We start from the raw sequence: 17,828 nt of genomic DNA, 5'->3' as shown, positions 1-17,828 counted from the left end.
CAGCTGGCCTGGACTGCAAGCCTCCTATTTACTTGTCCTGCTGTAGCTAGGATGATAGGGCCATAGCACAGCACCAGTCTTTTCTATGGTGGATACTCTTGGTGTTTTTGCCTCGGCTGGCCTTGAACTGCTATCCTTCTGATTTCCACCTTCTGAGTAGCTAGGATGACAGGTGTGAGCCACAAACACTGGCTTGTTGACGTCATTTTTAAACTTGGAAGGTCCCAAAGGGGTGGGGAATTATCCGATTTCTTTAAAAAGGGAAAAGAAAACTGAGTTAAACTGTCAGTTTGCCATCAGCAAGCGCCATTTCTTTACAAAATAAAAACACACAGGAAAGGCAAGTAGTGAAACCACAGTGGTTGAGCAGCGAAAGCAAAGTTCAGCACTGTCAGTGTATGAGACATAGATGCGAAGGCTTTGGAAATGTTGAAGCACTGGTACGAGGATACAGCAGCTTGGGCTCAGCTTGGGCTCACCGGGCACCAGTTATGGCCACACTATCACGGTAAATGGATAATCGCATCATTATCAGGATGGGACACTGAGGGACATCCTCAGAGGGATGAGGAAGCCCAGCGAGAAGGCAAGGCAACAACTAGCTAGTCGCATGAGGGCGCATTCATTGCCCAGCCACAGGCTAGGGGACACTCATTGTCCATCCATAGGATAGGGCATGGATTTGCTTTGGAGCTTTCTGGTGGCCAAAGCAAAGAAGTAACCCAGAAGCTTGAGGGAGGGTTGTAGGTATCATCCTTTCTCGTGGGTGAGACGTTGAAGGGAGATGAAGTACTTAGTTCAAGGTCACAGGAATCTGCACAATAAACACCAGATTGTATTTAGAAGCACCCCCCCCCCCACACACACACACCAGGCACCATTGCTCAGGGCTGTGTACCGACGTGGATTGCTACTTGATGCTCTGCATCCACAGCCCGGCATGGGAATTCAGTGTCCCTCTTGGCTATGCCCACCTTCCCATGACAGCTCTGGCACACCAGCCAGGCAGGCCAAGTGGTTTCCTTGAGGGCAGCAGCAGGGGTGGGGTAGGGACAGGAAGCTGTCACCTGCTTGGAGTGGATGGAGTGGAGGGAGCATGCTCACTGGGCCTGGGGGGGGGGGAGGGGCAGGGGAATAGGGCTGCTTTGTGGGAATTGAGGATCCCCATGGCACTTGGTGGCTGGGCGGGAAGAGGGAGGGAGGGGATGAGTGTGAGGTGTGTTGTAAGCATCTGGCGGTGAACTCAGAACCTGACAGGCCGCCAGGTTAGAGTTCTGGGTCTCTAGGATGTGGCTTGTCCAGGTCACTTGAAGTGCCTAATTTTACTGACTTTACCTATTGTGCATGAAGAATGGGTTTGGGGTGCGTGTGTGTGTGTGTGTGTGTGTGTGTGTGTGTGTGTGTGTGTGTGTGTGTGTGTGTGTGCAGGCGCGCCAATACTAAGGCTTGAACTCAGGGCCTCTTGCTCTCACTTGGCTTTTTCTACACTAGTGCTTGACCAATTGAACCACACACTTCTACTTCTGGCTTTTTGCTGGAGGGAGGGCAAAGGAATGGAGGGAGGGAGGGCGAGCAAGTGTGGTGATGATATTCAATGTACATCATGTAAAAATTGAGCTATGTAACTTGAGGTAGGGATGGGCCGAAGAAAACAATATATATATTAGAAACCTTCTCCCTCAATCTGTTCTCAAACCACAATCTGCACAATCTCATTACCCTCCCCGCTGCTCGACAAGTAACTCAGATTACAGGCATGATCCACCGTGTCCAGCTGTCCTGTCCACTGCTGATTTCCCGCCCCCCGCTTCCCCACTCTGGGTTTGAGGGACAGTTTATGGCCCCTATAATGCCTTCAGGCATCCATCACAAAATGCTTAATGTCTCTTATATGCACAGCTATGAATCACAATGCTCTATACAATGATTTTATGGCATGACATGGGCATATACGCCACAAGCTTTACTGGTGTCTAGTTCTCAACCTGCAGAGATTGAGTCTCTGAGGAGAAGTGATATCCAGTGGCTGAACATGCCAGGGTGTGCCTGTCTTAAGTCAGACAAGAATCCTTTGCAAAAGTAGAGAGGATCTTTCCTCCAGCCTCTGGGTTACTTCTTTGCTTTGGCCACCAGGAAGCCCTGAAGTAAACCTAGGCTTACCACCTGTTGTGTGGTTGGATTTTTGGGTATGATGCACATGGGCATGACCTCTCCATCAGATTCATTTCCCCACCCAAAAACATGTTTCCACTTCCTGGTATTCATTTTGATAAATACTCCATTTGTTGCTTCAAGGAGTTACACCTTTAGACTCCTCTCCTAACGATACCATCCTTTAGTCAGTTTGTGTGTATGTGAATAAAATCTTGTATATGTACACTTGCAGTTTAGATCTAGCATCCATTCATTGTTGGTTTATCTGAGCCAGACTTAACTTCATTTAACGTATTTTTTCTAGGTACATCAATTTCCCTGCAAATGAAATAATGTTGTTGCTTCTGATAGATTAATAACTTTGCATTTTCTGTATAATTGCATTATACAGCTACATATCTATAGTTATATACCTATATATTAAGCATGAATATCACATTTTCTTGACCTACTCACCTATTATAGGACATTTGGGCTGTTTCCATAACTTGGCTATTGTGAATAGTGCAGCAAAGAACATGGATGTGCAAGCGTCTTTATCTTGGCTTGTGATATTCTGGGTAGATGTCCAAGAGTGGTTTGGCTGGGTGGTAGGCAAGTTTTATGCTTAGTCTTTTGAGGATCCTCCAAACCGCCTTTCAGAGTGGTCGTACTAGCTTACATTCACACCAACAGTGTATTAGGATTCCTTTTCCCCCACATCCCTGACAGCATTTGTTGTTGTTTGAATTCTCAATATTACTGAGCTGAGATGGAATCTCAGTGTTGTTTTGATTTAAATTTCCCTTATGGCCAGAGATGTTGATCATTTCCTCATTGGCTTATTGGCCATTCTTGTTTCTTCTTTTGAGAAGTCTCTATTTAGCTCTTTTGCTCATTTGTTAATTGGTTATTTTGGGGGGGTAGTTTCTTGAGCTCCTTGTATATTCTGGATATTAAGCCCTTGCTGGAAGTATGGCTGCTGAAGATCAGAGAGAAAGTTCTTGAGATCCTTATCTCACTTGTCATTCCAGCTATTGAAGGAAGATCGTGGTCTAGGCTAGACTGGCAAAAAAAAAAAAAGACACTATTCCAAAACTAACCAGAGCAAACACTGGGGAGGAGGGACTCGAGTGATAGGTAGAGTGCCTTCCTGACTAGCACAAAGCCCTGAGTTCAGACCCAGTGCAGCCATAAAAGAAAAAAGAGCTGAAGTTGGGCGCTGGTATGTCACACCTGTAATCCTGGCTACTCTGGAGACTGAGATCTGAGGATTGCGGTTCAAAGCCAGCCTGGGCAGGAAAGTCCATGAGACTCTTAGCTCCACTAAAAACTTCCAAAAAAAAGCTGAAAGTGAAGCTGTGGCTCAAGCGTAGAGTGCTGCCACTTGAGCTCAGGGACAGCACTCAGGCCCTGAGTTAAACCTGAAGATGGGGGATAAAAAGCTAAGAGGAGAGTGGAATGTAGGCCAGCTCCCAACCCAGGTCACATTGCTATGCTCAGGACCGGATGAAACATTGCAAAACACGGATGGGCACTAGAAAGGCAGTGACTCAATAAATAATGATATGAGCAGACAAGATGTAAACATTTTAATGTAGGCCATTAAAAAAGAAATGAGGTAAATGGACCTTTATTGATGTCAAAGGATGTCTATGACATATTGATGAGGGAAATAAGCAGGTTGTAAATCAACGTGTGTGTGTGTGTGTGTGTGTTTGTGTGTGTGTGTGTGTTTGTGTGTGTGTGTGTGTGTGTGTGTGTGTATGTGTGTGTGTGTCCTGGAACTTGAACTTGGGGCCTTGGGTGCTATTCCTGAGCTTTTATTTAATTTTTTTCTCTAAAGGCTGATGCTCTACAACTTGAGCCACAGTTCTACTTCTTGCTTTTTGGTATTAATTGGAGATAAGAGTCTTACAGGCTTTCCTTCCCATGCTAGCTTTGAACCTCGATCCTCACGTCTCAGTTTCCTTGAGTAGCTAAGATTACAGGCATGAGCCACCAGTGCGGGGTCAGTGATAGGATTTTTTGTGTGTATGTGTGTGCCAGTCCTAGGGCTTGAACTTGGCCTGGGCACTGTCTCTGGGCCTCTTTGTGCTCAAGGTTAGTTCTCTACCACTTAAGACACAGTGACACTGGACTTTTCTGCCCGGGCTGGCTTTGAACTGGGATCCTTAGATCTCATCTCAGCCTCCTGACTAGGTAGGACTGCAGGCATGAGCCACAGGTGACCAGATTTGGATTTTTTAAAAAATACATTTTTAAGTGTTGTGAAGTATATGGTGCTTAGGCCTTTTCATTTTCCTCTTGATGAGTGTGGATTTGCTATTGTAGCAGGTTACATTAATTTTGAACATGTCTGGTGCTCATGGGAAATAGGTTTCAAAAATCATCAAGGAAGAACAGAGTGATGGTATACAACTCAGAAAACTATTTTTTGAAAGTAGCATAAGAAAGAGCTCCCATTTAATCTTCTCATCAAGAACATCAGGGGTAATTGCTCCATTAGATTGATGACTTCTTGCTGGGATTGCAGGCGTGAGCTATCATGCCTGGCTCCAAGAAAAATTTAAAAAAGGAAGAAAAGGAAAAAGAAAAAAGGAATGGTGAAAAAGAAAGTACCCTTATCGGTATCAAGATTTAAGTGTTCTGAAAGTTGGCTTAGTGGTAGACAAGCCTGTGTGAGGTCCTGGGTGCCATTCCCAGCATGACAAAAAGAAAAAAGATAGACATCAGTGCTTTTCAAAGATACCACGCAACAGGAGTGATGTTTATTTCATTGAAAGGATGAAGGAGAGACTAAAAATACAAGAGAGGGAAGCTCTCAAGGGAAAACTGCAGCTTAGATCACAAAGCAACAATGTAATCTGTATGCTAAGAACAGAACACATATTTGTTACCCACCGGAGAAAGGATGGAAATCTCATGACTCTAACGTTGTGAGCGTTCAGTGAACACATGTGGAGGGCTTACCATGAATGAGATACCACTGCAGAGCCTGGGTACTCAAAAATATACGAATGCTTTTACATTCCCACAAGAGAGAGGTATGAGCCCACTGGAAAGATGGGTGAAAATACAAATAGTTTCCAAAAGGAAAGATTACAAATAGCCAGTAAATGTAAAAAAAAACACTGAAGGAGAAATAGTGGGTGAATACAGTCATAATACAGTCATAATACTCAATGTACATACGTGAAAATGGAACTAGGAGGGGCTGGGTGGGGGAGACAGGGGGTGGGGGAGATGAAGGAAGGGGTCACGCTGATCAGGGTGCATTGTACTTACGAGCAGACAGGTTAAACTGAAATCCTTTCGAACAGTTATTTAGAGATAAAAACGAAAAAGAGATAGAGAAAAGAAAATGGATCCTCCCTAATAATCATGAGATACAAATGAACTTGACACCCAGAGATAACTTTTCACCTCTAAAACCGTTTTAAAATGCTAGGACAGTTCCGCTGAATTTTGATCTGATGAAGGGTATATTTGATAATAGATTTAAAAAAAAATCTTTACAAAAGGAAGTCAGGCACCAGTGGCTCATACCTGTCATCCTAACTACTCAGGAAGCTGAGATAGGAGGATTAGATTTCAAAGCTAGCTGGGCAGAAAAGTCCAAAAAGAAAAAAAAAAAAAAAGCTTAAGAGCAGTGTTCAAGCCTGATTTGAAGCCCCAGGATGAGCACCAAACCAAACCCCTACAACACAAACAAAACAAAACAAAACTATAAAGTACAGATTTAATGCACACACAGTGGAAATGGGAATGGCACTTCCAACCACTATGCTCACTGTATTTCCCTTCCCCCTTTAGACATGTTTCAGGTGAATTACCTCTATATTATAAGCAGTGAGTCCAACTATTTATCTGAGGGGGAAAAAAGGTGCAATAAGTGATCTCTTTAACTCCTGTTTGCAGACATCCTGGGTGCTGTAAAGTCTGTGACATTAGAATTATTCAAGAAGAGCACGGTATTGACCCTGGTATTGCAGTGTAGCAGGCTGTTTGCTAACCATGGTGCAGCCACTTTGCAAATGGGTTGACAGCTTCTCAGATAGCTGCACATACTCACCCGTCATGCAACCCTGTAATTCCGCTTGTAGGTTTTGGTGAGAGAGGACCGTGTGACCCCATGGCCTGTACCAGAATGATACAACAGAGCTGCTCCAGCCCCAAATTACACATTACTAAAAATGTTCATGTTAGTAGAAAACAAGCACACAGCGCCATTTTGATCTCTCCGTATACACTATTAAATTAAAAAAAAAAAAAGAAAAAGAAAAAAAGCCTGACACTGGTGGCTCATGCCTGTAATCCTAACTATGCAGGAAGTTGAGTTCTAAGGATCTCAGTTTGAAGCCAGCCTGGGCAGGAAAGCCCATGAGACTCTCATCTCCAATAAATTACTCAGAAAAAGCTGGAAGTGGTGCTGTGGCTCAAGTGGTAGAGTGCTAGCCTTGAGCAAAAGAAGCTCAGAAACAGGACTTAAGCCCTGAGTTCAAGCCCCAGGACTGGCAAGAGAGAGAGAAAGAGAGAGAGAGAGACAGACAGACAGATAGAGACAGAGATACAGACACTGATGACAGCAGAGTGACCAGTGATTAACTCAGCCCCAAGGGAAGAATGAAGGTGGAACGTGAGAGTGGGGCCGGAGTGGACTGAGTGAGTCACTTGTATTAGATTCAGGAAGCCAAAAACCAAGCAGTAATGACAGGGCAGGTCCTGGTGTCCTGGCTGCCCAGGGGTGGGGTGGATGTGCAGTTGCACCCCTCATATACAGGGAGAACTTTGTGGGTACTGTCTTGATTGCAACCACTGTCTGTCTGTCTGTGTCTCTCTTACCACTGTCCGCTTAAAATGGATGGTTTTGTTGTGGCATGTAAATTATATTTCAGCAAAGTTGATGGTTTAAAAGAAAAAGAAGGAGGGTTCATTCCAGGATGGGCCAGCTATACAATTAAGAATCCAGACAACATTAATAGAGCCTGAAATCAGTTCGGGGCCTTGCTTAGATGCGGAGAGAGCATTTCAGGCAAACAGGGTCTTACCATACATACTGGTTATTTTGTTTTTATTTGTCCTGCCAGTTCTGGGGCTCAAACTCAGGGCCTGGGCACGGAGCTTTTGTACTCAAGGCTAACGTTCTACCACTTCAGCCACAGCCCCACTTCCAGCTTTTCGGTAGTTGATTGGAGATAAGGGTCTCATGGGCTTTCCTGCCTGGGCTGGCTTTGAACCGTGAAACTCAGATCTCGGCCTCCGATGTAGCTAGGATTCATTACAGGTGTGAGTCACTAGAGACTGGCTCATAAATGTTGTTTTTGAATTCATTTTGAACTCAGTAGTTGCAAGGGTTTCCTCTATGGGTCAGTGGGCCTAGCTCCTGATCCTTCCCCCTGAACACTGCATTGTGGGTATGCCTCCCCTGACTTTCCCCATTATCAGCACCAAGCCCCCACATGGTGTAGGGCTCTCAACAACAGAAGTTTCTGGGCCCCTCCCAGCAGGCTGCCCCTCCACCCCAGCCGCAGTTTCTAGGGTGCTACTTGAGAGGTGGTTTGCCAAAAAGCATTTCCCTTCCTGCCTTCTTTTTCTCTTGAGCTTAAAATAGAGTGGTTAGGTCTATGTAATGATCCAGTTTCTGTCGCACAGAGACAGCTGTCTCCAGTTCCCCTCCGGGGCCATGGGACTGAATCCTGGCACATAAATTATGCCTGGTCTCTGGAGAGGCCTTGGAGGCCATCCGTGGGACTGCATCCGGGGCTCCTTGGGAGTCAAGGGGTCAGAACCCCTGACCCGAAAGGACTATCATTAAACATGTCTGAATGTCTTTCAACACTTTGACATCCCCTCTCCCATATTCCATGTAGAATATTGAGCCTGGGGGGGCGGGGAGAGACAGGAGCTTCCAGAATCTACTTCTATTTCCCCACAGAGGAAGGGTATGGCCACATTTCAAAATAAAAGTGCCATGTTTCCCATGCTGGTTTCCTATGTCTGGAGCAGGCTCTGTCCTTGGCTTTTAGTGTGCCAACTTGAATGGCTCTGAGCAGTATGAGGCATGTAGGGAGGGGGGTTTACTCTGTCAATCAACACACATTTAGCACATGTCAGTCATGGGTCAGGACAGCCAATGTGAAATGGGAGAGAATGTCATTCTCTGGCAGCTCCGTGATTGGAAGTCATATGTTCCTGTGTGCTTGTCAATCCTTACAGATTGCTGCAGTTTCTTCTAGGCCCTAAATGTCAGAGGCCTTTTCCCAGCACAGAAGTATAGTATACTCTCTTGGCCCAGGGTTTGACCTGAGCTCCGCAGAACCCCAAGTTGAGGAAGAAGAAAGGCTCCCAGAGAATCCAAGTTAGTGGGGCTGGAAGGCACCCGATCCTGTCGGGCCTCGGTGATGGGTGTCTCAGAAAAGAGACCCTCAGACCCCAGCTGAGTTCCGGGGGGTGGGGAGGGATGTGCAGGGAAGGGAGCCAGGGCTGGCCAAGCCACCCAGAGCAAGATTATGTCAAGGTCAATTACAATGTCAATGTGGATGCTCTTAGACAACCTTTACCATTGGATGTGTCAAAGTTAGGCCCTGGCCTCCAGTGGAGAGTGGAGTTGAGGCCCAGACTCTGTCCCTGAGGATGAAATCCCACAGGAATTTCTCTCTGGTCACCACTGGGCTATTGTAGATGTACATCTCAAAGCGACCGAGAAAGGATTTTTTATTTTTGGTTAGTCATGGGGCTTGAACTCAGGCCTGGGCAATGTCCTTGAGCTCTTTTGCTCTAGGATAGTGCTCTACCACTTGAGCTACAGTGCCACTTCTGATTTTCTGGTGGTTAATTGGAGAGAAGATTCTCATGGGCTTTCCTTCCCAGGCTGGCTTCAAACTTTGATCCTTAGATCTCAGCCTCCTGAGTAAATAGGATTACAGGCATGAGCCATCAGCTTCCAGCTAGAGCAAAGATTAGCAACTGGAAGTTTTAAAAATTAGTATAGCCTGCTGAGTGCCAATGACTCATGTCTATAATTTTAGCTACTCAGGAGGCTCAGATCTGAGGATGCTGATTTGAAGCCAACCCAGGCAGGAAAGATTCTGAGATTCTTATCCCCAATTAAGCACCAAGAAGCCAGAAGTAATAGTGCACTCATTTTGAAGAAACAAAGCTGAGCTATAGTATCCAGGCTCTGTGTTTAAGCCTCAGTACAGGCACAAAGAAAAAAAACCTAAGCTGGGCTCCAATGGCTCATGCCTGTGAGCCTAGCTGCTTAGGAGTCTGAAATCTAAGTTTGAAGCAAGCCCTAGCAGAAAAATCTGTGAGACTCTTAGCTCTAATTAATCACAAAAAAGCGGGAAATAGAACTGAAGCTTAAGGGGCTGGGAAGATGACTCAGTGGTAGAGCGCTTGCCTTGCATGCCTGAGGCCCTGGGTTCGATTCCTCAGTACCACATAAGCAAAAGAAAAAAGCTGGAAGTGGCACTGTGGCTCAAGTGGTAGAGCGCTAGCCTTGAGCTGAAGAGCTGAGGGACAGTGCCCAGGCCCAGAGTTCAGGCCCCACGACCTGACCAAAAAAAAAAAAAGAACTGAAGCTCAAGTGGTAGAGCACTAGCCTTGAGCAAAAGAAGCTTAAAGAAATCACCTAGGCCCTGAGTTTAAGGCCCAGGACAGGCAAAAAAAAAAAAAAAAAATCTATACAAGTAAAGATGGTGTGGGAAAACTGAAGTGAGTTCAAGGATACAAAAGAATCCTGTGAACTCACTAGTGGGTGATGGTGGTGGATATAAAAGCTCTATTCCCTCCATTCATTTAAAAGAACAGCCAGGGTTTTCAAACATTAGCATTGAAAGTAAGACATCAGAGGCAAGACGTGAATCATATCCTGCTCCATCAAACATTTGGTGAAATGTTTTTGTTTTTGTGTCTTTAAAAAAAAAACAGCTTCAAAATATGGGAGAATCTGCCATGTAACTTTCTGGAAACTTCCCCTCTAGAGCAAGAAGCAGCCATTCAAGGCCCTTTAGCCTGAAAGCTGAGGGGCAACACTTACATTTATAAATAACTGAGGGTAGTGGGGGGGAGGGGGGAGAAAAGATGAGAAGAATATCGCCTGACACAGACAAGTAGTGTGCAGTTCATTTTCTAGGGGCCCTAAGTAAATCTAATTGGAACACACAGTCACACTTATTTTTTTACATACTGTCAGCGGTTGCTTTTCATGGTTCATGAAAAGCAGAATTAAATAGCTACACCAGAGGCTGTGATCAGCAAATCCTGAAATATTTATCATCTGACTGCCTTCGGAAACTCTCCTCAGGGCTCCATCTCTGCTTCAAATGAAATCTGGGAAAAAAAAAAAACAACCTATAATAAAAATATATCGTTTGACGTAATTTCTGAATTTGCTTCTACCTCCAAAACTTTACAAGTCTGAGAAAATAATTCATACTTAGGTATTCATGTCTGGCACATCCTAAGAGTCTCTAAAAATGACTTCGAAGCTGGGCATCCATGATTCATGCCTGCAATCCTAGCTACTCAGGAGGCTGAGATCTGAGAATCGTGGTTCAAAGCCAGCCTGGACAGGAAAATCTGAGAGCCTCTTATTACCATTGAACCACCAGAAAACCAGAAGTGGAGCTGTGGCTCAAAGTGGTAGTAGAATGCCAGCCTTGAGCAGAGGAGCTCAGGGACAGTGCCTAGGCCCTGAGGTTCAAGCCCTAAACCAACAAAAATAAATAAATAAAAATGACTCTAGCAGGACCTGGGAAGGTGGCTCAGTGGTAGAGCGCTTGCCTTGCATGCATGAGGCCCTGGGTTGATTCCTCAGCACCACATAAGCAGAAAAAGCCGGAAGTGGTGCTGTGGCTCAAGTGGTAGAGCTCTAGCCTTGAGCTGAAGAGCTGAGGGACAGCACCCAGGCCCAGAGTTCAGGCCCCACGACCAATTTAAAAAAAATGACTCTGGCATTGGCAATCCCTTTAATGCCAAGGGGTAAGATGCTAAGAGCATGCATTCAGGCACCTGTGTGGTTGATGGTGGACATTTTGGTGAAGGAGCTCCTCCCGGTTTGTGGTGAGCACACACATCTCGTATAACCCAGTCTCTCGGATACAAGTACCCAACCAACTCCCTGCAGGCCCATCCTGCCCATCCCAAGACCACGAGTTTCCCACTTCTGGGGAGGCCTCAGAAAAGCCAGGTTCAGAGCCAGCCTGAAACCCCGCACCCACGCCAGCGCAGCCCTGGTGCTGCCTCTGCCTGTTGTCAGGTCCTACAGGGAGGAGTGGGAGGTGCGGTATAAATAAATTCTAGGCAGACTCAGGACAGGCCACACATGCCAGCGGCCCCGCCTCAGGTCCCCTGGAGGGACCCTGTGCACACAGCACATCGTTGTTCTCATCTGACCCCCATCCTGCCAGTGCAGCGAGACCTCTGAGAATGAAACACCTCCACGAGGCTTGTGTGAGGCTGCGGACTCTGGGACGTGCGCTGGGGGCTGGGGGCGGGTTGAGGGGGAACTGGTCCTCAGGAAGGTCACTGCTTTTCTGGCTTGTACCTTGGCACTGGTTTCCAATGGCAGATTGGTACATTTGGGGCTGGTGGATTTGAGGATTCTGCCCATCACTGAGCTCTATCAGTCCGGGAAGTGAGGACTGACGGGGGGCCCTTGCCCGTTGTGTGTCGGTGCTCACCCGTTTTGCTCTTGCCGGTGCCGCTCAAGGCCTCTTTGCAGCCCCTCCACCCACCAAAGGAAGCCTCTCAGACTGGAGGTGCTCTGCACCCCACGGATGGAGACCCTAGGGAGGGGGCGGCCGTTCAGATGGCGATGATAAATGCGTCGCTCAATACACAAGGCTGCTTTCTGGTTTCAATGTGGGCGTTTTTTCTCTTAGAGGACGATCAGATGTCCTTGAATGGATGTAGGGGAGGGGTACATTGGCTTATTCCCTTTCCCCATCCCCAACACACACACACACACACACACACATACACTCTCTCTCTCTCTCTCTCTCTCTCTCTCTCTCTCCCCTGCCAACCCCAGAGGCCTAACAGAACTTAGACTTTGGATGCTATGGATCTGGCTTTGAGTTTCCATTCTGCTGCTCATCATTTTTTCCCCTCAGCGAAAGAGGCAGTAACCAGCTGTCACCCAGGGTGGAACGAAGTGAGAAAACGGAGCAAATGAGACCCAAGAAGAGGAGGAAGAGGAGCCATAGTGCAGGAGCAATGTTTGCAAATTGAGCGAAAAGAGTACTGAATAGAAGAGGCATTGCATTTGTTCTAAACACTTGGCACAAAAGTTATTTCTCAGCCAGGCTTGGCGGCATATGCCTCTAATCCTAGCATTCAAGAGATGGAGGCAGGAGGATTATCTGTTTGAGGCCAATCTGGGCTCTTAATTCTAATGTGTGTATGCATGCACGCACGGGTCCTGGGACTTGAACTCAGACCCTGGGTGCTGTCCCTGAACTTTGGTGCTTAAGCCACAACTTGAGCCTCAACTCTACTTCTGACTTCTTGGTGGTTAGTTGGAGATAAGAGTCTCACGGACTTTCCTGCCCATGCTGGCTTTAAACTGTAATCCTCAGATCTCAGCTTCCTGTGTAGGTAGGATTATTGGCGTGAGCCACGGGCAACTAACTATTAATTCTTTTTATTCATTTATTTTTCATTTTTACTTTTGGTCTGCACTGGGATTTGAATTCAGGGAATTTGTTTTCTTGCTTATTCATTTTTATGTTTACTAATTTCTGTGTTATTTATATTCCTATCTACTGAATAATTACTGGATCGATGTTCGTTTTAATGAATGTGTTAGTTACATATTTGGCTCTTTAAGACGTGAAGCATCCTTCCAGCCTGCCTTTTTCTATGGCTCTTAATTTTTCTTTCTTTCTTTCTTTCTTCCCTTCCCTTCCCTTCCCTTCCCTTCCTTCCTTCCTTCCTTCCTTCCTTCCTTCCTTCCTTCCTTCCTTCCTTCCTTCCTTCTTTCTTTCTTTTTATTTCTTTCTTTCCCCTTTTGTGGCAGTACCAGGGCTTGAACTCAGAGCCTGGGTGCTGTCCCTGAGCTCTTTTGTTCAAGGCTAGCTCTCTACCACCATGAGCCATAGCTCTTCTCCCAGTTTTTTGATGGTTCATTGGAGAAAGTCCATGGATTTTCTATCTGGGCTGGCTTCAATCCACAGTCTTCAGATCTCAGCTTCTTAAGTAGCTAGGATTACAGACATGAGTCAATGGTGCTTGGCTAATGATTACTTCTTTAAAAAAATTAATTCGTAATTAATTAATACAAACTAAATTATTTCTCTTTGCCTTTGAGATGAGACCTTACGATTTCCAGCACTGTTCCCCTAGGGGCTTGTCTCTAATTGTATTTCATCTTTTTGGCTGGCTTAATTAAAAACCAATGTGCCAGGGGGCATTAGTGTGGAGAGGGGTGACAAACTGGGTCAGGAGTGAGGGGCACCAGTGACTCCCATTTGCAACTTTTCACGTGCCTTTGTGGGACACAGCTGTTCAGGTTGTAGCAGAGTCTATTTATAGAACACACGTAAACCTCCCTCTCCAACCGACAACTAGCCGCAGAGCTGAGGCCGGGCACCCCATGGAATCTGTGCCTTGAATGTCACGTGGGCCTGGGGGTACCCCACTCCAAAGCCAGTGTGAGCTGGGTGCCAGTGGCCCATACCTGTAATCCTAGCTACTCAAGAGGGCTGAGATCTGAGGATGGACATTCGAAGCCAGCCCAGCAGGGAAAGACTATGAGACTCTTATCTCTGATTAACCACCAAAATGCTGCAAGCAGAGCTAGTGACAGAATGCCAGCCTTGAGTGAGAAAGCTCAGGGGGCAGTGCCCAAGGCCCTGAGTTCAAGCCCCAGTAACCCCCCCCCACACACACACACACGCAAACTGCCGTCAGGCAGGTGAGGAGAATGCCCCGCTTGCAGGTGGAAGATTGTGGAATGATGAGAGTGGAGTGAGGAGACTCGCGGCTCAGTTTTCTGGGGCGCGGCAGGCCGTGGGCAGGGTCAGCCACCTCTCTTTTCCCACTCTGATGATATCTCTTTCCCTCCCCAGCTCTCAGCGGCTCTGCTGTGCGTCCCAGGGCAGCTGCTGGCTCTGCTCCGGCCCGATCTCCTGCTGGGATTCTGCAAGCCCGCTACAAGCTAGATACTGCCCACCCATCCCCCTACTGCCCAATGACTGTCCTGGTGCGAAACTCCTGAGAACACTGGCCTGTCTTCTGGGTGACAGGACTCCACATGGAGCTGGCCTGAAGGGCTCTCATTAAACTTTCATGAGCTGAATGTTCTGGAACTCATGGATCTCTGATGAGTGGCAATGCAAAGCCCCTGTGAGCCCTGTGTGAGGTCCTTATAATGGCTGGGCAAGGACAGCTCTGCTTCCCCACTGCCCGTCTCTACACACACACAAAGACAGGCAGAGCCTCTGCTCAGGCTCCAGCAGACCAGACAGTGGATCTAGCATTGCCCTGTTCTCGAGTTCTCTCCAATGTGTAGCAAGCGACACTGGGTTTTACACTTAAGATAGTAATAGATAGTTTCTTTAATGTAATTTCAGACATACACAAAAAGTTGCAAGCATAGTACAAAGAATTCCTGGACTGACTCTCTCTCCCTCCCTCCCTCCCTCCTTCCTTCCCCCTCCCTCCCTCCTTCCCTCCCTCCCTCCCTCCCTCCCCCTTCTGTCTTCCACCTCTGCCTCTCTCTATTTCACTCCTATCCCCCATCTCCAAACTACCTACGCACATGTGCACACACAACAGATTTCTTCCCTAATCATTTAAAAGTCTGTTGCCCTTTTACCCACAAGTATGTCAGTACTGTGTCCTCCCTCCCCTTCTTCCTCCCTCCCTCCATCCCTCCCTCCCTCCCCTTCTTCCTCCCTCCCTCCGTCCCTCCCTCCCTCCCTTCCTTCCTTCCTTCCCTCTTTCCTTCCTTTCCTCCTTCCTTCCTTCCTTCCCGCTCCCCCTCCTCCTTCCCTCCCTTCCTCCCTCCCTCCCTTTTTCCTTCCTTCCTTCCTTCCTTTCTTCCTTCCTTCCTTCCTTTCTTCCTTCCTTCCTTCCTTCCCCTCTCCATCTCTTTGTCTTAGTGTGTGTGTGTGTGTGTGTGTGTGTGTGTGTGCGTGCAGATCCTGAGGCTTGAACTCAGGGCTTAGGTGCTGTCCCTGAGCTTTTTGTGCTCAAGGCTAGAGCTCTACCACTTGAGCCACAGTTCTACTTCCAGCTTTTTTAGGGGGTGGTTAATTGGAGATAAGTCTCATGGACTTTTTGGCCTGGGCTGGCTTCAAACTGTACTCCTTAGAGCTCAGCCTCTTGAATAGCTAGGCTTACAGACCTGAGCCATGGGCATCTGACCTGTGTTGTATTTCTTAGAAGCAAGAATGTTTTTGGGCTGGGAAGGTGGCTCAGTGATAGAGTGCTTGCCTTGCATGCATGAGGCCCTGGGTTCGATTCCTCAGCACCACATAAGCAGAAAAAGCTGGAAGTGGTGCTGTGGCTCAAGTGGTAGAGCATTAGCCTTAAGCTGAAGAGCTGAGGGACAGTGCCCAGGCCCAGAGTTCAGGCCCCACGACCAACAACAACAACAACAAAAAAGAATGTTTTCTGATGTAACTCCAGTAAACTTTTTCAAAATCAGAAAAATGACATTGCCATGCACTTACTATCTATTTACACACCTCATTCTTATTTCCCCACCAGTCCCACCAATGCCCTCTATAGCAAAAGAAAATGGAAGTCTTATCTACATCTGCTGTCACTCATCTCTTTGGCGCTTTTAACTGAAAGCATTTTTGGTATTCGTGACATTGACAATTTTGAGTACATGTCAGATGTTTTTGTAAAATGTCTAAAGACATTTGCACAAGGGAAAGGGTGACATCCAAAAAGAAATCTTCTCACTACCTCATTTATATAACTGTAACTGCTCTGTGTATCACCTTTATAATAACAATTAGAAAATAAAAAATAATAAATTTGCATCCTGGGTGGAGTGGTTCTTGCCTATGCCCTTAGCTACATGTCAGTTGAAGATCAGGAGGATGGAGTTTCAAGACCAGTCCAGGAAAAAAGTTCAAGAGATCTTCCCCCCCCGCCCCCATCTCTACAGAAAAAAGATGGACATGGTGGCAGAAGCCTGTCATCCCAGCTGTATCCAAAGTGTAAATAGGAGGATGGAGGTCAAGACAGCGTGGGCATAACTCTGAGACTCTATTTAAAAAACAAACAAACTAGGGGCTGGGAAGGTGGCTCAGTGGTAGAGCGCTTGCCTCGCATGCATGAGGCCCAGGGTTCCATTCCTCAGCACCACATAAGCAGAAAAAGCCGGACGTGGTGCTGCTGTGGCTCAAGTGATAGAGCGCTAGCCTTGAGCTGAAGAGCTGAGGGACAGCGCCCAGGCCCAGAGTTCAAGCCCCACAACTGACAAAAAAACAGAAACAAAAAAAACTAAACTAAAGCAAAAAGGCCTGGAGATATGGCGTAAGCAGTAAAGTGCCTTTCTAGTAAGAACAAGGACCAAGGTACGCAAACCCCACCAAAGTAACTAATAACAACAATAATAACAAAATTGCATTTAAAAAGTGAATCCATTCAAAGAATAATAGAGAAAAGTGACCAGAAGAATAAATGACCCCCAGATTGAGCAAAAACCATGGAGGGGTACATGGTTTAAGGAGGGGTACACGGGTTTAAGAAATGTTCTTTCAGAACTCCATTCCTCCCCTGGGTCCTTCTTCCATCCCACGGGGATCAGGATGGTGGATAAAGTGGGGACACAAAGCCTGTCCCTGGCACAGTAGGAGCAGGATCCCTCCTGAGTGGGCAGGAAGCCCGGATACTGAACCCTCTGTGGATGTGTCGAAGACTGGATGGGTGCCCGGCGCATGCATGTCCCATTTGCAGTTTGCCATAAGTGAGGAGCCGAGCAGACAGACAGACAGACAGACAGGAGCAGGATGCTGAGCTGGGGCAGGGAAACCGAGTCCTGGAACCCAAGGGGAGGAAGGAGGGGACTCGGGAGGAGACTTGGGGCTACAGCCAGGATGCTACACCCATTGCCCCATCCTTGGGGGCCTTAATGGGGCCACATTTTGCAGGTGATTACTTTGGCTCTGCACTAGCTGTCTGTAAGAGAGATGGCCTGGCCCAACCCTGGACCTTCCAGCTGTCATGTCCTGAGCCACTTGGGGAGGGAGCTGCTCTGGGCTGCATCAGGGCGGCTCTGGGCGGCTCTGCAGCTGGCAGCAGGGCCACCAAGACAATGGGAGGTGGGAAGCAGAGGGTGAGGGCAGGAAACCCAGAGCGAAGGCAAGGAGTTGTGGAGTTGCGCCTTGACCCCCATTGACACATGGGGCCCTGGGTCTGGGGTGGTCACTGTGCCATTGTGTCTGGGCCAAACTGGGGACAAGTCTTCTCCCTCTCGTGACTGAAGGTGGCTGGGTGGGAGGGGCTTGGTATGATGGCCCTGGAGAGGATGGGTGGGGTCCCCTGGGGGTCACTAACTCATCCCGGGCCATCTAGCATTCTTTTCTTATCCTTATTCACAGTCTTATCCTCAGACTGTGAATCTGGCCTCCTCCCTTCCTAGCTGGGTGACCTAGACCTTGAACTCCTTCTGCAACCTCTAACACTAGAACGATGGGGAGCCCGGAGTTCTGCACTCCTTAGGGGCT

At 47.2% G+C, this 17,828-nt stretch overlaps 1 long non-coding RNA gene across 3 annotated transcripts in view; it reads left to right on the top strand.

Moving 5' to 3' along the window:
• LOC122105328 overlaps positions 1-14,515 on the top strand; it is a 38,477-nt gene extending 23,962 nt beyond the window's left edge. For all 3 annotated transcript variants that reach the window (XR_006147017.1, XR_006147018.1, XR_006147016.1), the window contains exon 3: positions 14,211-14,515. This is a non-coding gene — a long non-coding RNA (uncharacterized LOC122105328). The remainder of the gene's footprint in view (positions 1-14,210) is intronic.
• Positions 14,516-17,828: the final 3,313 nt, after the last annotated feature.

Source organism: Dipodomys spectabilis, unplaced genomic scaffold, assembly GCF_019054845.1.
Source record: "Dipodomys spectabilis isolate Male_0828 unplaced genomic scaffold, ASM1905484v1 ptg000030l, whole genome shotgun sequence".
Taxonomy (NCBI): Eukaryota; Metazoa; Chordata; class Mammalia; order Rodentia; family Heteromyidae; genus Dipodomys; species Dipodomys spectabilis.
This window is presented reverse-complemented; position numbering and strand designations above follow the sequence as displayed.